This window comes from Sphaeramia orbicularis, chromosome 10 (assembly GCF_902148855.1).
Source record: "Sphaeramia orbicularis chromosome 10, fSphaOr1.1, whole genome shotgun sequence".
NCBI classification, from domain to species: domain Eukaryota; kingdom Metazoa; phylum Chordata; class Actinopteri; order Kurtiformes; family Apogonidae; genus Sphaeramia; species Sphaeramia orbicularis.
In genome coordinates, this window is record NC_043966.1 from 26,344,563 (window position 1) to 26,369,990 (window position 25,428).

Below are 25,428 nucleotides of genomic sequence, written 5' to 3' on the forward strand. Positions count from 1 at the left end.
TCATTTGTGTGCATAAACAAAGAGTTTAACCTCTGAAAACACTGCTATTTGTTAATTTAATAGCATCTTTATTTACTTTTCTCTGATAAATGTTGTCACCTTCGCCAAAAAGGACATCGCTGGGGTTGTTTATAAAAGAATATTGAATAGAGAATTGTTTTTTTTGTTTTTCCTGATTCATTTGTATCCTCTCAGCTACTGAATGTCTTATATATTTTAACTCGATCTGGTCTGAGATTAAAGCTTTTGTTTTGCTTCTTTTTTTTTTTTTTACTTTTCTCACATCATCTCAACTTTTAAAACATTTGCAATGCCTGTTTGTTAAAACCCAACTAAAAGAGACACTGTGTAATTTACTCACAATATTAAACGCTGTAGCGCGCCAGACTATCTGCTCGATTAAATTAATAGGGTTGAAACAACTTACAATAACAACGAACAATTTCAATAACTATGTTCCACAATAAAGGACTTCAGCTGTTTTTTCAGTGGATGATCAAGGCTTTTTGTCTGAACTTCTCCACATTCAAATTATTGCTCAGAATGTAATACTGAAAACAAAAAGCTGTGATTTTCTATTTTTCACTATTCTTATTTTGATGTGTCAGTGAAACGCTGTGCTTTGCTGAGGGAGTGACAACAATTAGCTTGGTGAGCGTAAGAACCAGTCATGTATCTATGTTTCTATCTTGGGAGACAAGTGTTGTATTGGCCCACAATTTGGGTAGCATTTACTGTAACAGCAACTATTATGATACTTATCTCTGAAGATCTGATGACGAAGAATGCCGAGGGAATAATATAATCAAACTTAGATAGGGCACCTGCAGCTTTTAGCCCGTCATTTACCACCACAGTACACTTTTCTGCTGTTCGATATCACACCAAAGCAAGCCTTGAGAAGTGCATTGATTTCAGTGGGGTCCTCTTCGCCAGTCCTGCCCCTCACGCCTAGTGCTTGACCCACTTATTTTCTCATCTTTCCCTGTTTTCTCATGAGAGTTATGCTTGTATGCTGCTTTTCCCATTACAGTGTGAGTGGATGCAGGCCAAGTATGATTGCATTGCATAGTCTGTCTCTCTCCCTCGCCCACTCTCTCTCTCGCTGACTCACTGAAATACACAAACACTAACAGTCTACCTGAATGAGTTAGGTGATACCGGCTCAGTTAGCCAGCGGAATAAATCACCAGACAAATTGACATACAGTATACGCCACAGGAGAGACGGGCTTTAAAGATGTCATAGAACATTGCATATGAGGACTTCAGCCATGATGGATATTGACAGAACACTGAACCTGTTAAGACTAAACCAAGGGCCCATATTGAGCGAGTTGCAAAATAACACTGACCATAAGGTGCTGGGCAGTCCCTTAGCTGTGCAGTCATTGTCAGGGAGTACCTCCTGTGCTCAGAGTATACTTTAAACCAGGGGTCTCACACTCATTTTCTTTCAGGGGCCACATTCAGCTCGATTTGATCTCAAGTGGGCCAGACCAGTAAAATAATAGCATAATTACCTATAAATAATGACAACTCCAAATTTTCGTCTTTGTTTTAGTCCAAAAAAAAAACCATTAAATTATGAAAATACTTACTTTTATAAACTTTCCTAACAAAAAAAAAAAATTAATAACCTGACAAAACTGAAATGTCTTAAGAAAAATAAGTGCAATTGTAACAATATTATGCCTCAACTTATCTTTCATACATGTGCATTATGGATCGGACCTAAAAAGACACTAAACACGTAGTAATAGGCAGAAAATTGTTAAAATTGTGTTTAATTTTCTTTAGACCAGGGGTCTCAAACTCATTTTCTTTCAGGGGCCACATTCAGCCAGATTTGATCTCAAGTGGGCCGGACCAGTAAAATAATAGCATAATAACCTATAAATAATGACAACTCCAAATTTTCGTCTTTGTTTTAGTCCAAAAAAAAACCCATTAAATTATGAAAATACTTACTTTTATAAACTTTCCTAACAAAAAAAAAAATTAATAACCTGACAAAACTGAAATGTCTTAAGAAAAATAAGTGCAATTGTAACAATATTATGCCTCAACTTATCTTTCATACATGTGCATTATGGATCGGACCTACAAAGACACTAAACACGTAGTAATAGGCAGAAAATTGTTAAAATTGTGTTTAATTTTCTTTAGACCAGGGGTCTCAAACTCATTTTCTTTCAGGGGCCACATTCAGCCCGATTTGATCTCAAGTGGGCCGGACCAGTAAAATAATAGCATAATTACCTATAAATAATGACAACTCCAAATTTTCGTCTTTGTTTTAGTCCAAAAAAACCCCATTAAATTATGAAAATACTTACTTTTATAAACTTTCCAAAAAAAAATAAATAAATAACCTGAAAAAATTGAAATGTCTTAAGAAAAATAAGTGCAATTGTAACAATATTATGCCTCAACTTATCTTTCATACATGTGCATTATGGATCGGACCTAAAAAGACACTAAACACATAGTAATAGGCAGAAAATTGTTAAAATTGTGTTTAATTTTCTTTAGACCAGGGGTCTCAAACTCATTTTCTTTCAGGGGCCACATTCAGCCCGATTTGATCTCAAGTGGGCCGGACCAGTAAAATAATAGCATAATTACCTATAAATAATGACAACTCCAAATTTTCGTCTTTGTTTTAGTCCAAAAAAAAACCCATTAAATTATGAAAATACTTACTTTTATAAACTTTCCTAACAAAAAAAAAAATTAATAACCTGACAAAACTGAAATGTCTTAAGAAAAATAAGTGCAATTGTAACAATATTATGCCTCAACTTATCTTTCATACATGTGCATTATGGATCGGACCTACAAAGACACTAAACACGTAGTAATAGGCAGAAAATTGTTAAAATTGTGTTTAATTTTCTTTAGACCAGGGGTCTCAAACTCATTTTCTTTCAGGGGCCACATTCAGCCCGATTTGATCTCAAGTGGGCCGGACCAGTAAAATAATAGCATAATTACCTATAAATAATGACAACTCCAAATTTTCGTCTTTGTTTTAGTCCAAAAAAACCCCATTAAATTATGAAAATACTTACTTTTATAAACTTTCCAAAAAAAAATAAATAAATAACCTGAAAAAATTGAAATGTCTTAAGAAAAATAAGTGCAATTGTAACAATATTATGCCTCAACTTATCTTTCATACATGTGCATTATGGATCGGACCTAAAAAGACACTAAACACATAGTAATAGGCAGAAAATTGTTAAAATTGTGTTTAATTTTCTTTAGACCAGGGGTCTCAAACTCATTTTCTTTCAGGGGCCACATTCAGCCCGATTTGATCTCAAGTGGGCCGGACCAGTAAAATAATAGCATAATTACCTATAAATAATGACAACTCCAAATTTTCGTCTTTGTTTTAGTCCAAAAAAAACCCATTAAATTATGAAAATACTTACTTTTATAAACTTTCCTAACAAAAAAAAAAATTAATAACCTGACAAAACTGAAATGTCTTAAGAAAAATAAGTGCAATTGTAACAATATTATGCCTCAACTTATCTTTCATACATGTGCATTATGGATCCGACCTACAAAGACACTAAACACGTAGTAATAGGCAGAAAATTGTTAAAATTGTGTGTAATTTTCTTTAGACCAGGGGTCTCAAACTCATTTTCTTTCAGGGGCCACATTCAGCCCGATTTGATCTCAAGTGGGCTGGACCAGTAAAATAATAGCATAATAACCTATAAATAATGACAACTCCAAATTTTCATCTTTGTTTTAGTGCAAAAAAAACCCATTAAATAATGAAAATACTTACTTTTATAAACTTTCCAAACAAAAAAAAAATTCAAATAACCTGAAAAAGCTGAAATGTCTTAAGAAAAATAAATGCAATTGTAACAATATTATGCCTCAACTTATCTTTCATACATGTGCATTATGGATTGGACCTACAAAGACACTAAACACGTAGTAATAGGCAGAAAATTGTTAAAATTGTGTGTAATTTTCTTTTGACCAGGGGTCTCAAACTCATTTTCTTTCAGGGGCCACATTCAGCCCGATTTGATCTCAAGTGGGCCGGACCAATAACCTATAAATAATGACAACTCCAAATTGTTGTCTTTGTTTTAGTGCAAAAAAAACCCATTAAATTATGAAAGTACTTACTTTTATAAGCTATCCAAACAAAAAAATATAAATTACCTGAAGAAACTGAAATTTCTTAAGAAAAATAAGTGCAATTTTAACAATATTATGCCTCAACTTATCATTTCTACATGTGCATTATGGATCAGATCTACGAAGACACTAAACATTTAGTAACAGGCAGAAAACTGTTAAAACTGTGCTTAATTTTCTTTAGACATTTCAGGTTGTTCATATTTGTTCAGGTTATTCACATTTTATTGTTACAGGATAGTTTGTAAATGTAAATATTTTCATAATTTAATGTTATTTTTTGCATTAAAACAAAGACAAAAATTTGAAGTTATCACTATTTATAGGAATAGTGTAATATCATTTTTTTTTTTACATCAAACCAAGAAGAAAATATGCAGTCATTATTTTTTGTAGGTTATTACACTGTTATTTTACTTGAGATAATAACGGTCTGTATGTGAAACCTGAACTAAAATGAGTTCAACAGCCTTGACTGTGGAATTTTTACACTTTGTTAATTCATCCCACGGGCCGGATCGGAACCTTTGGCAGGCCGCACTTGGCCCCCGGGCCTCATGTTTGAGACCCCTGCTTTAAACAAATCAAAACTGAAATGTAATGCACAAACAGTACACATTCGAACATTGACGTGAAACCTAAAAAAACACCAGATGGACTAGAAACCAAAACAGAAAAAAAGTCTTTGTCATATTCATGAGCATCTGCATAATTTCCATATTATCCATTCATATCACTGACATTCATTATCAGTGTGTAGCTGAAGAAAAAAAGAACATAAATAAGTTATAGTGCACATCAGGTGCTGAATACAACAGTAGAATGCAGTATTTAGCAACAGTTCAGTGTTGACAGATCAGCATTATATACAGCAAACAGGAAACCTCTATATTTATATGTGAACATAGGCAGGCTATACCGGCCAATCTTCTCCCACCGTAAGAAATTCCAGACAGAACTGACTTGGTTATATTTTTAAGCAAACAGTAAATAATTTTGCTATATATTTGTTCTAGTTGTGTGCAATGACACAGAATGCTACACTTGGCCCGAGGCAGCCTCACATAGTCTGGCCAGGCAGGGCAGACTTACATGTAACACTAGTTTGGTGACATAAAAAAAAAAAGCTGAAAATCTGTATTTCTCACATTAGTGGTTGTAGATTCAGGAAGAAGAAAACTGAAGTACTTTGTTGATCCAGTAAACCATTGTAAGAACTCACTTAAAGAAGCAGATTTTGCCTGTTGGGCCAGAGGTTAAGTCAGGTTTCACTATAAAAGTGGTATTAAGACAGATTTTGTGTGCCTCATTTCATTGTTGTGTGATTACTTACCTTGCTATGAGGGGACTCTGAGGGGAATAATGCGATACTGCGCTTTGCATCGTTTAATAAATTGGGTTTTAAAAGTCTAAAAATTGTCCTGTACACTATATGACAAAGACAAATCTTAGATTGTCATTGGTTATTTGATGGATGTTTTAAAGTCTGCCTCTCTCTCCCGCTCTGATACTTCTTCAGCCAGATAGGATAAGGCCAGAGGAAGGCATGCAGGCAGCAGAGTTTAAGGCGGGAGTTTAGGTTTCTTTGGAAGGCTGCATAATATTTCTTAATAGGGTTGAGAGCAGGCTTGAGGCAGGTCTGTGGAGATTCTCCCTTCCTCTCCCGGATTATCATTTTTAAACAGCTTCCTTGGGAGCATCCAAAATGAGCATTATAAAAGCCGGGGTTGAAAAAAAAAAAAAAAAAAAAAGACCTTACCAATTTAGTTATTTCACCAATTTATTTCCTTCCATATGATTTGCTGAATGTACTGCTTACCCTTATTCAGGCAAGTTCTGCTTCATTTGTCCTAAAGAAAGGGTTCGCTATTTTGACAACTAGTCGCTTGGATAATATTTCGTTTTTTCAACATTTGACACATACATTGCAGATATACACATATATTTAAACTACTGGGAAAAGGCTGCTATCAACATAGTGCAAGGATGATACAAAGACATGCAGAACAATGGAAAAGTCTTGGTTTAGTTTTATTGCTTTTTGCAGGGCTGAAATGAGCATACATTTAATTATCATTCTTTTTTCTTTAGATATAACAAGAGAATACAGGAAATGTGTGAAGCCTTAAAATACACACAAAACGCCTAACAAAATGAAACTTTTGTTTTTACTGCTGTACATACTTCTTATTTATATATATATATATATATATATATATATATATATATATATATATATATATATATATATATATATATATATATATATATATCCTCCTGAGACCCAGCAATGCATTTTTGTCCTCTGCAGGGGACAAGAGTTTCACAGTTTTATTGGGAAAAAAAAAAAAAAAAAAACGCTGTCCACTGCAAAGGACAATCCATAAAAATGTTAAAAATGCATCTGAAAAAACTGTTGCATTGTGCTTTTTCCAATAAAGGCAATTATTTATTGTAAAAAACAAACAAACAAAAAAAAGCCAAGTTTTTTTTCTGAGAGAGAGAGAGAGAGAGAGAGAGAGAGAGATAGATAACGCCTATGAAATGGATAGAGTTTATTTTGATATGTATAGCATTTTTGTGTTTTGTGCAGGCTTAGTCATAATTTATTTTGATGGTTTTAATAATAATAATAATAATAATAATAATAATGGATTGGATTTCTATAGTGCTTTTCAAGGCACCCAGCGCACTGATATGTGTAAGATTTGTTAAGCTTACTTATGGGACATGGGAATTTATGGTCAATAAAAACATAGGGTAAGGAGGCAGGGGTATATAACTGGAACCTCATCCCACTCTTTTTTGAATATGTTTTCTTTTTTATATAAATTTTTCTTGTTGTATTGATTTTAATGTTGATATTTGAAATAAACAATCAATCAATCATATATCCAGATTGTAAATGCATATGTCTGGCCATTATAACCAACAAACCTAATGTTTGTGTAAGACTTTTACACAATCGTAATGTTTTTTGTTAAAGTATTCATATAAACTCGGTAATTTCTGGAACAGTGTGATCTTCCTACTTCATTTTCCTGAATTATTTGTTCATGCAGTTGACATCATTAACATTAAGTGACATATATAATTAGGTTCTTTGAAAACTAGAAATTAAAATTAAAATTCTGAATAACTTGTTCCATGCCTATTATATGAAGCAGCTGCCTTTTCTGCTGTTGGTGTCTGGGTCATACATGTAAGACAAAGCTTCTGAGGAACAGCTGGAAAAGATGAACTTCTCCAGGTTCCTCTTTTCTGATTTTCCTTTCTCAGCAACAGCATTTGCATTTTTCAACAGAGGCAGGATTTGAGCAAAGAGTGTGATTGCTCTCTTTGCTAGTTAAATGTTTAAAGAAGACATGCAATTTGAATTGCTGCAGAGCTCATCAATATGAAATTGGACTAGTGGAGGGAAACAAAATGTAAGTAGGCAGCCTAGCCCTCACTATGCCCAAATCCTACACTCCATTTTCCAGCACTGCAGATTTTCAAGGGAAAAAAAAAGTCTTAGGCTCAAGGAAAAAAAAAAGTCTTTGGCTATAGTACTTCACCTTCCGGAGGCTTTCCCTGTTATCAATAGCGTAAATGCTTGCAATTGCATTTAAGAGTATCTGCTGGGTGAATCTGGAATGAAAGCAGAGTGGCTTTTAGAAGACGAGCTGAAATATTAATGTTTATATGGAAAAAAACAACCACTAAAGTGATTTGAGAATCTAATGATAATGAATCTCACTGTGTTAATCAATCACATTTCCACATTAAAGTCTCAGGAGATAATGTGTTAACTGACAACAACAAACATGTCTGTTAACTAGCGTGAAGCATCCCATATAGGGAGAACTTCATCGGACCCCTGAGCTTGTTATCTGTCGCTCAAAAGTGATCCAATAGCATTCATAATGCTGCTAAAGCCCACCCGTTGTTTTCTGGCCCCAAATCCTGCTGTGCTTGAAGATGTGTCTGTAGCAGCAAATTATTGAATTGTATTTTCCACTTTCATGAGTTGTCAGCAGACTTACAACAAATAGGATTTCCTAATATAATTAAGATTACAGGAGGGACAGGAAACCAGGAGTGGATATGAAGTAAAGAAGGATGCCACAAGCAAATAAGAGGGATCAGACTTTTGACAAGTATTGCCGCCTTTGTAATAACTTTTAACACAAACGTTGCTCAGTGGGAAGAGATCATTTGTATGGAGAGCACCTGAGTTCAAAAGACTTTCTGTCATCGACGTCTTCAGCTGATAAAATGCAAAAGGCAGCAGGGCGAAAGGGAGCCATTTGCAGAGTTGACAGATTCCATCATGGATGACTTTAGCATACCTGAGCGCTGCTCTTTGCCTGCCTTCTGCGTGCCCTCTGTGAGCGAGAGGGGCGATGAATCAAGCTTTATGGGCCTTCAGAATGCCGGAGAGGCCAATCTGTGCGAATGGCTGTTAAAATTCGACATAACTTGACCAGGACCTTTTAACAAGCTGGAAGCCATGCAACACCCACAGTCCAAGATGCACATGTGTATTGTTCTCTCATCCAGTTTGCCCTGATAAACTGCTCACTGACTGCCCAAATAACAAACTTAGCTACCATAAGTTTTTCAGAAAATAAATATTTCTCCTGCATCTCAGTCTGTGGTCTGCCTTGACTTGCTCTCTGACTTTTTATTGCTCGCAGTGATGGAGGAATAGCCTCTGATCCTAGGCTCAATTATGTTTTTTTTTTTTTTCTCAAACCATTGTCTAGTTGAATTCCTCCTTTCTAACAAAACATAGGAAGAGCGAGATAGTAAAATGAAACTATACAACATATTATTTTCTGATTTCTAATACAGTGGCTGGAACAGGAGGAGAAATCATGTGCTATGTTATTGTTTCATTATGATCCAAAGCTGATGAGTTAATCTCTTTGAAGTTGTTTCCCTTTCATTACTAAACTCCCCAAAGCACTGCAGGAAAGCAAAATACACACACACACACACACACACACACATCACAAAGTTGAGGAAATTAAAAATCATAAAAATGGTAACTTAATAAATCTGACAACTACAACTGAAAATTTTGTACGTGTGAAATCAAAAGACAATGAATGCAACATTGCCTGTTCTTTGCTTATATTTTATACATGTAAAGCATTCACAAGTGTCTCTGTATTATTAATGACAGCGCTTTGCTTATAGGACAGACATGTGCAGGTACATCATGTGTACTTGCATTTTTCGTTTAACAATCGCATTTAGAATAAACTACAATACTCGTACTAGTAAAAAAAAAAAATCTATTTTTACAGTTTGAGTCATCATGTTTGATCATATTCACAGTTAGCCATTTGTCTCCCAGGATGAACACTTTTTATGTCGATGATGAAATTATGTTGCTCCTGCTTTTATCTACATTTTCAGAGTATTTCTTTTTTAACTGTGCACTAAAGTGTTATTTCTTCTTCCTTCCAGGTGCCTAGTTACCGTTAAATGTTTCTTTTTTTTTTTTCATCTGCAGGGTCTTATTGAGAGGTTCTAGCCTATTACAGTGATTTTACTTTTATATGTTCATCATGTTACCTTGACAACAGACTTAGCTAATCAATAGAGCAATAGCGTGAGGGGCACAACTGCTGGGCCATAGGAAAGCTCAAACCGATGCACATAAATGGTTATATCACCTGGATTTTGGTGTGTGATGTCTCTTCACTCTGATCTTCCCTCTGAATATTTTGTTGATGTTGTGAGGTCACATTTTCACACTGCTGTACCACGTGTGTATGTGTTTGTGTGTGTATGTGTGCGTTTTTGCCAGTGGTGTGGCAATCATAGGGAATAACACAGCTCCATGATTGCACACTGCCCTTGAAAAAAATTCTATTCCCAGTTGAACTCAAAACAGCCCGAAGCCTTTCTCACCAAACTCAATATTTTTCCTGTATACATTCTGCTATAGGTGGACAAGAAACATAAACAAAAAGAAACAGTAGTATTTGTGCCACTGGATTACAGTGGAACACCTACTGTACAGTATAACTCCACTGTTAATCCCACACACACGGAAATGTTGTTATTTATCAGATGAATCAGTAACTATGTAGTGTGATTTGTTTCATTCACTAGGTTATTGTATCAGTGAGTATGAATACAAACAAGTATACATTTTATTTTATCATGTCTATGGAGTAAAACTCTATGTATTCAGAGAAATTTGATTTAGTGGGTTCCAGGTTAAGTGCTATTTTCATCCACATGTCAGCCGGTTTGGTATTTTTTTCTTGAAGCATTTTAGATCTGACATCCTTTTCTTCTTGTTAAATGTCACTGACAGGTTTTGACATGAAAACTTAAGTTAGCAGTATCCAACCTGTCATACTGTATTTGTAAACAGCTTACGTTTCCTTCTGCGAGCTTAGGGGAAAGGAGGTGAAGCCTGACAGCAGACAAGGGTTTTTAACAAACATCCCCACATGCATACATAATGCCCCATTTCAAAAAAGAGAAAGTTTGCCGCTCCATTTAATATGAAGCATTTCTGCGAGCGCCCAGAGGATACCTTCTGTCCGCAGCTTCTATGTGCTGCATGCACGATACTTGGCAACCTTGAGTCTTACTATATGGGAGCACAGTTCACCACGGCCCCATCTATGCATCAGCAGAATGAGTGATTTAGTGTAATGAGATTATGTTGCAGAAGAATCTGTGTGCCCATGCAGAGTCAAACTTTCTTGGAATAATCCATCTCATGATGAATTACCTTTAGTTTTTGTAGTGTGCTGGACAAACTTTAAATGTTAAAGCATTGGCTACATCAGCTGCTACACGCTGTGTCCGTGTTGCGTGGATATTGATTTATGTAGCTTAGTGGTAAGATTGGTGTCCTACACAGCAGCAGACAAGGCCGATAGAAATCCTGTGGATTTCTATGGCTCAAGCAGGTTTAACTCATCAGCAGAATAGCAATCTCTTAGGTCCTCCGGGAGTTGGACTCGGGATACATCAAGGGCAGGTGTGAGGAGACAGGTGACCCCGTGACCTTTGTCTCCCACTATCTGACCTTGGAACGAGATTTCTGTCTCCAAGCTCAGACTTAAATCCTCCCCACTAGATCAATTCGATGATGTATGGAGGTTTAGGCAGGAAGCCTGGGATAAAAGCTCAATATCGAAGTGTAAAGAGACACATGGGACTTGGGGTAACTGTTAAGTCACCTCCCTGTTTTCTCCACATTTTAGAACTGCTTAATTCAGCAAAAACCACACAACCCCCGATATGAGGTATATGTACCTCTGATTAGCATCACCCCATCACAGTCTCATATATTATTGGCTTAATGAGCCTTATTCAGGCTAAACAGATCATACAGTATATCACCCCTCCCCCTAAAAACCCACACATGCATGCATACACCCCAATGTGTGCACGCACAAACATGAGGAAAGAAAAGAAATCAGACAAGATTCACTTCAGCACTCAGTGTGACCAGAGACTAAGAATCATTTCTTGTCAAAACATAATTTCTGGATGCAGTGGTGATCTATAAACAACAAAACATCTGCTCAAACTCTGAAAATATTTCACAAGCAGGTTTATGAATACAGAAGAGTATACAGAATGGCTGGACACACAATAAAAAGCAGTTAGAGAATAAAACTGAACATGTGTTGCACAATTTTTACTTACCGTCTTACCCATTTACATACTAATTTACTGTGTTGTTCTGTGGGTGTCCATTGCCCAAAGATGTGGGTGTAGAAAATATTGTGGTTATAAAACAATCAGCTCTGTATAGGTTATGGAGCTTGTAGTTGGAGTAAATGTCTCATAGGCACATACGTTTTACAGCTGAATGGAGGATTATTTGAGAAAATCCCAATCCAACTCTAGAGTGTTTTGAGAAGGTGTACCAAAAAAAGATCTTAATATTCGTACAGACATTTAATGAATGAGGTCATCTCTAAAATGTGTTGTTTTGACTGTGGGTTTTTTTTATATGAAGGATTTTCCTCAAAACATGAGTTAAAATCGTACAAATATTTGGCAGACGTGGCTGAAACATCAACCAGGTGGTGGGATGAAATTTCTCACCTTTGGAAGGAGCGAAAGTAAGCAGATGGCAGGCCTTTAGGGTCCATAGCACATTGTCGACAACGAATTACAGACCAGAGGGGAATGGGATGGCTGATAACCTCCATCTCATGGTTCCATCTGCTGAATCCTAAGCAAGGACAGTACATGCAGACATGCAAACCCAGACGCTTACATCTTGTAGGCCTGGTGTAAAGTTATATAAGTGGTGCTAAGTCTCATATTGTTTCCAGCAATGCAGTGCATAAAGTACCAAAACATTTTAATATTTGTCAAAGTCTAAAACATGATGCATTTATTATTAATTATAGTTTGAATAGTATTGTTTTGCACAGCCATAATTGTATAAAAGCTCATAATATATGTATGATAATGATGTTCAGAAAGATTCAACCTTACATGTCTTACAATCTGTGTCTGACTGGTTTTCAGGACAATTCAAAGCCCATCTGTTTGGCTCTTAGGGTGATCTTGGAGAAAAGGCTTTAAAAAAAGGCAAGAAAAGCAATTGTCAGAAAACATATGCCAGGCTAGTCCTTTGTCTTCTTGAAACAAAATGGTTAGCCATGTTCCTGTATAGTCACCAGGTTTCAAAATAGGCCTTCATCACAATGCGACTATCTAAATCCTATTGTGGCAGAAAAGCCCAATGTTCTCAGAATCAAATAGTAAAGGAAAACTGTTGTTTCTAATTGCAATTCTCCTACTATATTCTCCAACTGGGTGTAATCTAGCTCCATTCATGCCCATGGTAATCAGTCTGCACTGCAGAATTACCACCAAACATAATTCAGGCTGTTATAATTACACAACAGGCATTGGCAGCAGCCTCCAAAGCCATCACTATAAACTACATAGATACAGTTGGTTGTTTTCATTTAAGTATTAATATCTGAGAGCGATGGTGGACATTTATATTTAAATTATTTCATCCGGCTGGGTTGAAATTGCTGCCTCTGCTGCAGCCAGCCCTCACTCTCAACAAAACCTGCTGCCTCCACAATATTGTTCAGCCTATTTGTATGTGACAGGAGGTCCTCTCCTGCCACGCTTCTATGAGGAACGAGTACAGTAAGAAATCAAAGCCTCTGCCGAAACAACAGCTGTTTCTACTTATGTAATGGCTGCAGGATGACTGTTCATATCCTGGCTCGTTGAAGCTGTCACAAATCATTAATCTTGGGCCTGTCTGTGGGGCCATGCTGTCAAGTTGTTTTTGGGCATCTGTGTCTAGACAGAAGCAGGACACATCATTTAAGCTGCTCTTCACACCTTTACAATATTACAAGGTAGTTTAAAATAATCTGACCTCACCTGCAGCTCTCACCGTGTCACACTAAACCATATTAATTAAATGTCACTGTGGTTCTTTGTGCGAGGTTGATATGTGCACATATATAACTACATAAGATTAATAACATTTCACACCATTTAGAACATCCCTTTTTCTCTTTTGGACAGTAAAAACGCACATGAATCTATCAAGTGAGCACTAAGGAGAGCAAATGCACGTTTCTTCATGGCCAGGTTTTTGCTCCCCTGAGTGAATGTTTTGATAATAACACACTGCAACATGGAACCCTGTCGAGTCAACTCAGACCCAATACCACATCAAGGGGCTTAGCTGGAGCATTAGTGAGGTCTTAAGTAACTTCTCAATACTGCAAGCCTCAGAAGAGACACAGAGAGGGACTATATGCCCTCTACTGGTAGTTAAAAGCAGAAAATATACATACTGTCTGATACTGGCATATTCTATGTACTTGGTTTATAATATAACCTATTTATAGACTGTCACACTTAATTTATGTTCAGGATTTAGTGGGTGCAGTTTGACTACTTGATTTTTTTCTTAATTTTGCCACATAGAGTATAAGTGACAGGCCATTTAAATGTTCAACAGTACATTTCCATAATCAGGCGAATTAAGAGAAAAGTGAAGTATTTGATTTTATGTTGCTGTGTATATCTGATTTAACAAAGGTTGTGATTTTTTTTTTGTTTATTTTTTTCATCATCTTACTCCTGATATATTACAAATTACATCAAATGTATAATTAAAGCATTGAACCGTTAAAGGGAAATGTACAGTTCAGCTCGGTTCATAATTGCTTTTTCAAAGACTAGCCTTGGAAGTAATTAGAGGTCGAAGTAAAAACATTAACCATTCAGATAATCAGCCTGCCATTAACACCTTAGGGGCTGTATTCTGTTATCAACCTGACCCTTCTCGAAAAACACACTCCCCCTCCCTTACTCATGGACTTTACTGTTTAGACAAAAAGTGTTTGTGGATTGATTAGTACAAAGGTCACCGTGTAATACTCTCTGCATATTTGTGGTTTGGGCTGTTATTGACTAAATAAAATGTATGGCATCATACTTGGAGCACTTTGTTCCTCAGCTCCGTGTTGAGTTAAACTAATCACCCAGTCTATTTTTTCCTGAAACAAAATCTTCTTTATTGCTTGACCTTTCGTGTGGGGCCATTGACAAACTTGTGATTGAGTGTGAATTTCATTATGTAGAGAAACTCATCTTTATTGATCAAATTAAGAGGCAGGCAGAGGCGAAGAAAAAAAGGCTGAAAGGTGTATTCTGGTGAATATAATTATATTCATTGGGTTCACAACCACCATGTCAACCCAGGGACCTCTCTTTTTTTCATATTTCAGCGTGAATTTGCTTAACTGGAAAGATATGGCCTTGATGAATGAGTGGATGTTAATTCAGGGTTTCACTTTACACTCTAACAACTGACTTGGTGAATATATGGATAATAGTCGAACCATACAAAAGCCGTCAGGAGGTGCTGTCTACATCGATTAATGTCTATTAGTGGTTCAAAATAATGAGGTTTGTTCCACATGATGTTTGTCAGACTCATCTGCAGTCTGACCATATGGTCCATGTTCATTTGGCAACAGGTATAAAGTGCAAATCACTGTGAATAATGTATGCCTGCTTTCACATGTCAGTACCTTGGCTGCTTTAAAGAAAAACAATACTTTGCTTTCACTATGAAGTCATGCAATTTTATTTATGGTTAATTTAATTTATTTACAGTATTTCAGCTTCAATAATTGATGCGCCATTCATGGGCCGCTCTTTTCACACAGAAGGAAGACGGCATCCTATTTAATTTTGTTATTTTCCCATTAAAACCTGAGAAAACATCAAAGGCAGAAGATTTAATTAACAATGTGAAGAGTCTGTGTACAGCCGTCTGCATTTTGCAAATTACTCTTTGCTGAGAATAAGAGACTTATCAGGTCCATACAGACATCGCTGCACACCTCAAAAGAAGTTGTGTTGACACAAGGAAGGGGAAAATACATGTCTCCCCCAGACAGAATTATCCACTTCACAGGTATTTTCAGTTTACAGTTTCCAGGTTGGAAAATTAATACCCTTTCTTCTTCCACCAGTAGAGTTTACAATTCTTTGTTGTGTGCTCTATGAAGTGAGGAGTGAAGGAGGAATAGAAGTGGAGTTAAGTATTTATATAGAATATCATCATGATTTTGAGTTTAGCTCAGTTGTTGATAATTGTTTATGACTGGAAGGAGTTGCCAGGAAGCTGTTTCATAATCATTATTCCCTATTTGCCACTTTAGTTTGGGAGCTCTCAGTCTGTTTATCAGTACTAAATGTTAAGATGAGCAATATAGCTTTGCAACCACAGAGAAGTGCTCTTAACATGTTCAGTAATGACAATGACTGATGAAAATGGAAAGAAATACCAACTGGGGCATGCTAACCACTTTATATTCTAATTGTCCCACCTTGTTCTTTGAGGACTTACAGTATATGGATCAAATAGTAATGGAAATGAGGAGGAAAAGAGCCAAACTCAGCCCTCGCGGTCTCAGATTGTTAGGATTTTGCAGCTTTGCACATACTTTATTTGAAGATCTCTCTTACCTTTTCAGTTTTTCTAAATAACTCAGTGTCTGAAGGTGAGGTATGATGTCTGATTAAATTTCCATAATGAATTATGAATAGCAATGACTAGGGTCACATGCTGGTAAATTAGTAAATTAGTTTATTCTACTTGTCAAAGAGATGGATTGTTAACAACCAGCCTTCTTTTAGTCTCACATCAATGAGGACTCCCTGACTGAGACCTGCAGTAAATAATACTTGATTGTGGCGGAAAGATGGGCGAGAGATAATGAAAGAAATGCTGCAAATCCTGCTGTAGGAAACCATCACCAGATGATGACCAACATGTACACGTCTGGTTTTAAAACACCTTCCTATATAGCTTCCTAATGCCCCTTTTCTTGTTGTGCAGAAGCTGCTTGATCCAACATATTCTTTAATAAAGCAGAGGGCTCGAAACTGTCGTCTCAAGTTGGGAATTAAATGGGGGAAAAAAATAAACAAATAAACAAAGAATAGAAAAGGCAAGCAGGAGAATAACAAGATAGAGACAGACAGAGAGAGTAGAGGCAAAGACACAAGGAAGGGGGAGAAAATAATTTTATCTTCTTTCTAGGAGTGACACCTCTAGCCAATTCAATATCATACCTATGTTTTGTTGCAGTGCTCCTCCTCCTGCTTGACATTTCTGGGTTAGAAAGTGCCTATTACAGCTTACCATTACCATGTTTCACATAAATTCATATTATGATATTTCCGCAGAAATGGTATTTTTCCACACTCCAGAAGTAATCTTCTATTATTCTGGTTATGTGCAATGAGTGAAGCCCCCATAGGTAAAGGAAAGAAAGATGAAGGTGGAATGTTGTCATTAGAGAAATGTCACATTTGATAGATTCAGTTTAATTACAAGCATGTATTAAGTTGTTCTTAACGTCTGTGCATTATGTCGGCAAATGCCATGTTTTGAATGACAATTCACATTATTTCATGGAACAATGAAGACACAATATGTGCCTGTCTATGTTTTACCTTAATAATCCTTTTAATTATACTTTATATCAATCATGAGTGGCCTTTAGTAGCTTTTTCCGTGAGAAACCATGTTCATGCAAAGAACAATAAACCCATCAAAACACGAATGACACGCACTTTAAAACTGGCACACTGTTAATATTAAAGGTACTAAAGATGCACCGCTACTGCTAATAATTAGACTAATAATTATTATTATTCTAATTAAACATTAAGCTTGCTTATTTATTCCTGATTCTCCGTACTGACTTTAGAGCGCACCTTGATTGTTTATTGCAGATGATAGGTATCGTTGAGTGTGTTGGCAGGGAATACTGGGGAGTGGGGGTTGTGAGTGTATGTCATCAATCAGCATTAACCATCAGCTCTGAGATATTGACTGATGATTCACCATGGCAGAATCTCCTCTGACTCTAAAATGAAAGGCAGCAGCGGTAACGGCGGCAGCAGCATCGTGAGGCAGAGACACTCAGTTGATTGGCACCTCATTGAGTCTGGCAGGGGAGCCTTTGATTGCACTAGCTGTCAATATCACATAATTGTTTTTCTTACATACATGGTGCCCTCTGTTTTTTGCAGCAGGGACGACTAGTGCGCTTGTCTGTATGGTCTTGTGCAGCTATTTTGTGGGATATATTTGCAGTTTGCATTCTTAAAGGATTAAAAAGCATATTGACAGTAATGTAATAACCTGTTTTACAGAACATGACTTTATGGCCATATTGACCCTCTTGTTTATACTGGGAGAAAAAAATGCACTATTTCTAAACTAACATTCAGCATCATTCAACTTGTCATTATAAAATTTGTGCAAGATTCATAACCCACACTGGACAGCTAGATTAGTTGCATATGGCTGTAAATCTGTCCTTCACAGCTACCCTAGGGTGTATCAGTGCAGCCAGTTATGCCTTGAAGCTTTAATTGGGCCCCTTTCAATTATCACATTAAGTGTGTTACCGGAATACTACTGAGCACACTTCTGTCTCGACAAGGGTGAATTCAGTGTGTATTCACTGAAGTCAAGCTCAAATTGAGTTTAAATTTCTTGTTAAATGGCACCCATAACTGCCAGTGGAGCTGTTCAGGGCTGAGAGAGTAACCCCACTCTCCACCCCAAGGTCAGTGAAGAAGCCGCGATTTAATTGAAATTGAAACTGTCTACCTGATAGTTTGAAATAATTAGCAATATCAGAGCGAAGCAGGGAAGAGACAGGGATGAACAAAAATAAAAAGGACATCAGCCAAGATAAAAATGGCAGACTGGTGGCAAGTCATCAATTCTAGTGAATTGAATGTCACTGTGATTGACTGGACTTGACTCTAGATGTCACACATGAAACTCAAACAAGTGATGCTAACAAGAAATATGATATAGAAACTTTGGCAGAAGTTCAAAGAGGTGATCGCACCGTTTTAGACAAAAAAAAAGGGATTTTTTTCAGACTGAGTGGCTCTGACCTGGGGTCTCATGCAAAATAAGAGACTCAATAAGCGACTAAATGTTCATGGAAACTAAGCCTCTTGTCTCTGCTGCACACATTATTATGGATGCATGACTCCCAAAATCATCTGCCCTGTCCTAGTAGCTTTCTCCTCCCACCCATAAAACAAACTCTGCCACCCCTTAGCCCTGAAAGACTTGAGAAGTCACTTCTGCCAGGCCCAGCATTTCCGCACCAGTTAATAAAGAGGAAATGAATTGTATCAGTGTTGCTGTCTTTGCTCATAGTGAATAGGAAATTATCATAGAGATGGGTATTGGTACCTTCACACACTGAATTACATAGAGAGTGCGCTTGTTTCTGTCCCTGTCACACATTCACACTCCTATATCCACACAAACGCCCACGCGCATGCAGGCATGGGCGTACACAAACACAGCATGAAATAAACTGCAGGATGAAAATGGCTGTAGTGATGTCATCGCAGCATGTTGTGGCAGTGGTGATGAGCCAGGAAGCTCTGGCAATTTTCTCCCACACTTCTACAAACACCCGGACATAATAGTGACATTCAGAGCTTTTTTTTTTTCCGTTTTGCTTTTTCCTTTTTTTTTCCGCACTTCCTGTTTTACATGCCATCCCCAGGCTCTGCTAAGACATGTCAACATTAGAGCTTGTACGCGATGCCAGGCAGAAGAAAAGTGACATACCCTTGCCTCTTTGTGGGTGTGTGTCGTATTAGAAGAGGACGCTACCGCTGACATAAAGAGGATGGCACCCCAGGACAAAATACGAGTGTCTTCAGGGCCTGACAAGCACGCAAAATCAAAGACGTTGGGTGTTAATATCTGATAGTTAGAGCTCTAGGCTAAACACCATAAAAGACATTGAGGTCAATGGGTTGCCGACAGTCTCTAGAGCAAAGTAGTTGTGTGGCTATTTTCAACAATTCCTCCTCTGTGGACTGCTGCAGCCACTGGAGCATTCCCTTCATCATCACAGGCACAGCACAATCAGCGAACCTACTTTCTGCTTTTGCCCTTTTATTTCATTTCTTCTCTTTTTTTTTATTTCTATTGAGACACCTCAGTAAACCAAATGAGGGTCTGGTCGACTTACAGACACTGAATTAGGTCCAAGTGCTTGGATTTCCTTCAGTAGTATGAAAGTATCAAACCGAAAATGACGCAAACTTAGTTTTTTATTCTGTGCTAATGTGTGTGATTTAAGAATAGTTGAATTATAGGACTGAATAGTTCAGCAGAAATCTTGGTGAAAAAGTTAACTGTGTTTATTTAAAGGCAACAGACTTAAGTATATTAACCCATAAAGACCCAGTGCTACTTTTATGTCAGTTCCCAACTGAATTTTCCTCTATATTTAACCTTTCTTAAGTGATTTATCATCATTTATTGTAATATTATCCTCTATATTGAGTTTTTTTTTCAGTATAAACCATGTATTTTCCTATATTTAATTCACTGATCATGTAGATGTTCATAAAAGCTCAGAGTTACTTCAAAGGTTATTGTATTAAAACAGAGAAAACTGAAGAAAAAGGGACATTTTCAGCAAAATAAATCATTAAATTGAATGTCAAAACAAGTGTGTCCATCCACTGTCACTGATCCAACTCCATGGGTTTTACTGGTGAATCAATGTTGTGGAAGATGACAGTGTTTCCACAGTAACTACGGAGCCTCTGAACATCCAAATGGGTCATATCTGATGACCATGAAAAGATGACAAACCGCATATTACACCAATTATTTACATGGATTGACAGGATTAGTGGATCAACAGGGATTAAACAGTTTAGATCAGTAGATGGTGTTGGTTGTCAGTGGCTGTTTGGGTCTTTATGTCTGACAGTGAAATATATAAATAAAACAGATGTTTGCTATCACTTCATAAGAGAAAGTTGTAATTTTTGGAAAGCAGTATGTAATAATTGTAAAATAATTGAAAAAGGTGACTAGCCTTAGTTAATTTGTCCTTTTGCATAACTTATTTAATATTTTTTATTTCATGTTGTATTTGTGCATGTGTTTTGATAACTGCCACATTACATCCTCTGTTCTACTCTCTCTTTCTCCCACTGTACGTTTGCGTCTGTATCTGTCGCTCTCTCCCCGTTGTGAATGTTAGCTGACAATGCCTGCACTCAACACACCCCAAATAAAGTGCGCACTGACAGAAACATTAACACAAGCCACTGAATACCTCTGCGATTTTAGCAAGAGCGTATCTGTCAGCCCGGGCCTGGAGGAATAAAAGGCATATATCTGAACTTTCAACGACTGGTGTTTGGGTGGAGGATTGTGACAGTCAACATCAAAACAGTAAAAGTAAAGCTGTGATTTATTGAATGTGCCGCTTGTGTCTGCTTTCATGTTTGCCAGCGATACATTATATGACTTTGCCTCTGCTTTCAAGAACATGGCGATGCGGATGAATTAAACATGTTAAGCAGGAACAGGTCTTTCTCTGAAAGCCTTACCCTTTATATGATAACCCCTTTTTAGACATTCAGTGGACTTATCACAGCGTATAAATAGGACAGAATTCATTATTCAGGGAAGGTTTCGGTGAAAAATTAATAGTTGTCCCCGGAGGAGGGTCTGTGGCGCTTCGGAGAAGGAAAACCTTTAAAGTGTACATGCACAGGGGGATCTGGGGAGAGTCTGCCCCTCATATTAAAACCTTTACCATGCTGCACCACACACTGATATTACAAATATAAGTTTGCTCAGCACTAATGACTGTGACTAATACTGTATACAGACTGCATTCATTCCTAAGCTGTTCTCAAAATATTTTGAAAATGGATAAAAAAAAAAAAAGGAAAAGGATAGTGTGAGTATCTGCCTCTGACACTGACACCTCATATAGATTATACATTTTCAGGATTGCCTACCGGGACAAAATACTGAGAATACTTGAGCTGTTGACATCTGAAGAGGGACTCTTTTTGACTACACATGATGTGACTTATAAATAACATAACTCACTCAATACACACACACGCACACTCTAAAAGACAACACCACCTGTACAGCAGGTCCCACTCTCAGCTCTGACATATAAGACATTACAATTTTCCCTGTGCCCAGATCAGTCATGCACTAAAATCACACCGTAGCTGGTGCTGAGTGGTTTTCAGCCTGCCAGTTACTCATTGAAAGATGGGTTTCACGATGTCTTTGGATCCTCTTCCTATCTGCCTGCCCGTGGAGGCAATAACAGTAATGTATGGCTAAGGGAAAACAGAGCTAATCATCAATGACTGCAAGATATATAGCATATGCAGTGGCACCTTGTTTATTACCCTCTTTTCCCCTCCTAGTGTATCCATCGGCTATATACAGACAAGCCGTCGGATCCGAGAGCTTCTTCAATGTTAATTTGATTCATTCTTGTTTTCCATAATAATTGGGGGCAACGGGTCAGTGTGATGAATTTGCTTGTTACATGACACAGGATGTAGCTCAGTGTCGGCTGCTACACAGTTTGTCTCACAGTCTCTCCTCAATCATGAAAAGCTGGGACCTCATTTTTTATTAGCTGTTATGTATTTGTGAAACATTTTACTATTGCACTGGCAACAGGTTTAATTTTCTGAGGACCTGCTTATGCTTCCAATCAGCTTGTAATTTGATTAAAAAAAAAAAAATACAAAGAGCATTATAAGTGACATTTACATTTTTAGATCAAAGTCCCTTCCTCAAAATCATGATTGTTTAGATAACATTTTTGCTGGAACAATCCAATCTTCCTGCAAATATCAGACAGCTTTGGAAGGTCCCACTTAATCAGCCTATTTTCTTTTTTATTTTAATCCTCCTAAAATATTTTCACTTTCATTTCTTTCCCCGCTCTGTGTTTTCATTTCCAGACCTCATATTATCTACACAGTATGGAAATTTTCAGACATTCATCCATGTGCAATGAATTTTAAGGGGGATTCACATTTTTAAATCTTATAAATATGCATTTATGTACTGGTTCCTTGTCAGTGACAGCATACCTACAGTATATATCTAGTGTACAGTATCATCTAGCACCTGCACGAGCACAGATTCACAAAAGAAGGGAATGAATGAGTGTCCTTGTATGATTTTAAATCAGAGCATTTGTGTATGTGTGAGGGTGCTGATGTGTGGATGTGTGGATGCCTGTCTTGTGTTTCTACCCCCCATAGAAACTCTGTTCCTCCTTCTCTGTGTGTCATTGTGGTGATGAGCGCTGATTGCGGATTGTTATGGTGTTTGCACCTCTCATCTATCTGGCCCATGCTGGGTATTTGGCCAGGCCTGATTGTGTTGATGGTGACACCAGCATCTTGTCCTCGGGTGGGGAGGCCCAATAGCGGTCTAGACATAATGAAAAAGATGTAATCAACCAATGTCACACACAAAAAGTCAAGTGTCAGGAAGAAAGCAGTTTTGTGTTCTACCTTCCCAACTGCGTTTTCTGTTGATGGAAATCACACAATTGTGCCGACTGTTGTTGGGTTTGCTTTTTCGTAAACATTTTATGCTGAGGCAAAATAAAAAATTTACAGCGGTTTTCCCCTTCTCTTGAGAAGAAAGGTGACTTCAAAATAAAGGAATTTGCATTCAATTAAGTCTGTACATTTTGTTTCTGTTGTATATTTTCAGTGGAGAAATTGGCACTTCAACCTACAACATGCTTTTAATCAATGGCAACAAAAAGAAAGAGGCAAGTACTTGGCACTCGGTTGTTCGAGAGATCCTTTCTCTCTTTGTGCACTTTGTCCTCTCCCTGTGCTTTGTTATTTGTTTTGGTGTTCTAATCTCAGCCAAGTCAATAATATTCTTTGTTGTCTGAAATTGTGTGTCGGGAACAAAAAGGCCTCCTCCTTTTGTTGAAAGTACCTGTCTGTGACTTTTCACTCTCTCTCAGACTCCTAGATAAAGTAATCATTAGATGTTGTTTTCTGCCTGCAATTACTTTCAGTTACAATGGGTCAAACACTAGGAAAGCAAAAGGGGTCGAGAGTAGACAAGGCTAGATGGATTACAGGCGAGGAACAGTATAGGTCCCACAAGTGCTGATAAATACGTATGTGGCTCAGAGACTCACCGTTGTCAGAGGCATCTTAGTAAATGCATCAAAAGTAATTAGTCTAGAGTATATATGGACAACCTTGCTCCTCTCTTATCTGCGTCACATTGTCTTCTGCAAAAAAGGCCATTCTTTACATCTGGCACTATTTGTTTTAAAAAGGAAAAAGAGTAACAATGACTTTCCCATTGCTTATATCTCTCACTTTGCATCGCTGCTAGGCTGAATTGTTCTGGGATGTATGTTTCAGTGGAGAAATCCTTTGTGCCATTATTGGACATGACGCAATATCTTTCACCAGAATGGGGTTTGTGAGTCATGTGATCAGTAGTGAGGGTGCACAGTGGATGACAAAGGATCATAGAGATAATATTTTTGTTGTTCCGCGGCCCATAATAAAATCCTCTTAATAAAATACTCCAGCAGGCCTTGATAAGCGGTCTGCCCCAGCAAGTTCTTATAGCTCTTAATAATGTACATGTCAGCCTCTTACATGGCACCACTGACCTCTGTTGATCTCTGCCTTCTACGGAGCACAGCAAGTTTTTTTTTTTTTTTTTTATTGCCACAAAGGAATATTTACTTCCTTGTCCATGCCCTTGTCAGCGGTGACAATGACAGCTCTTATTGCCTTTGCCAGGGATTATACTGTACCTCCAACTGATAAAAGTAAGGAAATCCAAATAACATTTAAGATTGACATGGAGAAAAAACTTAATTCAGCATTGCCAAAGAAATGGCCTTATTCCTGAGGAGTCAGTCACAGAGTTCTTTTAATTCAGAACCAGAATCTGCTTTATTGGCCAAGTACGTGAACACATACAAGGAATTTGGCTTTGGTTTTTCTTTGCTCACATTTCAACATGAACTCAAAACATCATGAACCCAATCCCATTTGAACATAGACCTAATAAAGACAAACATTTGACTAGAGACAAGGACAACAATGGGATGAGATTCACAATGGATTTATATTGTAATATGTGCAAAGTGGAGTTTTATACAGTGAGTTGATGTGTACAGGGATCCGGTCTATTAGAATATATGTTTATGTATATGTTATTTACAATGGGCTTTTCTATTGTAATATGTTCAGAAAGTGCAAATTGGAATTTTTATACAGCGGGTGGATATGTACAGGGATCTGGCCTATTAAAAATATATGTTTATGTATGTATTATTGTAGCGCAAATTAGTCAGAACAATGGATAGCAGTGGCAATGACCTGTATACAGTTGCGGAAAAAATTATTAGACCATCAAAAAACAATGATTATGCAATCAAGTACTAGTTCTTGTGTGTATCATGGGACTAAAACAGACAGAAAAAAAAACATGGAATGCCTAAAAGCACTGTTTTTGTCAGTATAATGCCATAGATATTGATGTAAGAACTGAAGTGATTTTAGGGGAAAAAAAACAATTTAAGTGATTTTGTTTATTATCAAGAAAACATAGAAAATGGCTAGATATCAGCTCTGAAATTAGACTCTTATGAGCTATTTTGTTGTTATTATTATATTTGTCCAAACAAATGTATCTTAAGTTGTACCAGGCAAATGAACAAGAAACTGAAGAAAACAAGGGGTGGTCTAATAATTTTTTCCACGACTGTATGTATGATTTCCAAAATAAGGCTTGTATTTTCTTTCCAAATCCTGCCTCTCATGAGCTTTGCCTATATCATATGAGTACACATAATGAAAACTTTGAATTAGTCACAAGTGCATA

At 37.1% G+C, this 25,428-nt stretch overlaps 1 protein-coding gene across 1 annotated transcript in view; it reads left to right on the top strand.

Annotated features, from left to right (window-relative positions):
- pcdh11 (protocadherin 11) overlaps positions 1 to 25,428 on the top strand; it is a 156,606-nt gene that overhangs the window by 119,983 nt on the left and 11,195 nt on the right. The window lies entirely within an intron of this gene.